Raw genomic sequence first — 1305 nt, 5'->3', positions numbered from 1 at the left:
TAGAGATAAAATGAATCCCTAACCTTTGATATTCTTCATCAGATGACACTCCCGGGACAACATGTTACACAATACATGTATGTTTTGTTCGATCAAGTTCATATTTATATCCAAAAACCTCAGTTTACATTTGGATTTGCCTCCAAAACATCCAGTGAATTTGCACAGAGCCACATCAATTTACAGAAATACTCATAATAAACATTGATAAAAGATACAAGTTTTATTCACAGAATTAAAGATATACTTCTCCTTAACCTGTCTGGCTCTGGCGTTCCGCTAGCGGAACTCCTCCCACATTCCACTGAAAAGGCAGAGCGCGAAATTCAAAAGATATTTTTTAGAAATATTTAACTTTCACACATTAACAAGTCCAATACAGCAAATGAAAGATACACATCTTGTGAATCCAGTCAACATGTCCGATTTTTAAAATGTTTTACAGCGAAAACACCACATATATTTATGTTAGCTTACCACCAAATACAAAAAAGGACAGACATTTTTCACAGCACAGGTAGCATGCAAAAAAGCCAACCTAACTAACCAAGAAACAACTTCATCAGATGACAGTCTTATAACATGTTATACAATAAATCTATGTTTTGTTCGAAAAATGTGCATATTTGAGGTATAAATCAGTTTTACATTGCAGCTACCATCACAGCTACCGTCACAAATAGGACCGAAGCAGCCAGAGTAATTACAGACACCAACGTCAAATACCTAAATACTCATCATAAAACATTTCTGAAAAATCGATGGTGTACAGCAAATTAAAGACAAACATCTTGTGAATCCAGCCAATACTTCCGATTTTTTAAGTGTTTTACAGCGAAAACACAATATAGGAGGTATAGGAGGTTCATCATCGTGTTCATCATCATGTTCATCATCATCATCATCATGTTCATCATCATGTTCGTCATCATCACGTTCTTCATCACGTTCTTCATCATGTTAATCATGTTAATCAGCTTCATCATGTTCATCATCATCATGTTCATCATCACGTTCATCATCATTATGTTCTTCATCATGTTCATCTTCGTGTTCATCATCATGTTCATCATCGTGTTCATCATCTTCATCATCTTCATCATCTTCATCATCTTCATCATCTTCATCCCATTCGTACATCAGAATTGACTGCGTCAGGTAAAGCACAACAGGAAGTGTTAGAATGAAAAGACATTGTCCAGGATATCAATGAAGTAAGTTGCAGAATACAGTTTGTCTCAAATCCAGCACACACCTTCCAACAGATGCATTGCACCCCCTTATGCACACACACACGCACGCACG

The 1305-nt window shown here is 36.2% G+C and overlaps 1 pseudogene; it reads left to right on the top strand.

The window, feature by feature from the left end:
• The first annotated feature begins 885 nt into the window (after positions 1-885).
• LOC120028504 overlaps positions 886-1305 on the top strand; it is a 78086-nt pseudogene continuing 77666 nt past the window's right edge.

The sequence above is a fragment of the Salvelinus namaycush genome, chromosome 34 (assembly GCF_016432855.1).
Source record: "Salvelinus namaycush isolate Seneca chromosome 34, SaNama_1.0, whole genome shotgun sequence".
Classification (NCBI taxonomy): domain Eukaryota; kingdom Metazoa; phylum Chordata; class Actinopteri; order Salmoniformes; family Salmonidae; genus Salvelinus; species Salvelinus namaycush.
Note: the sequence above shows the minus strand (reverse complement) of the source record. Positions and strands in the feature narration are given on the sequence as shown.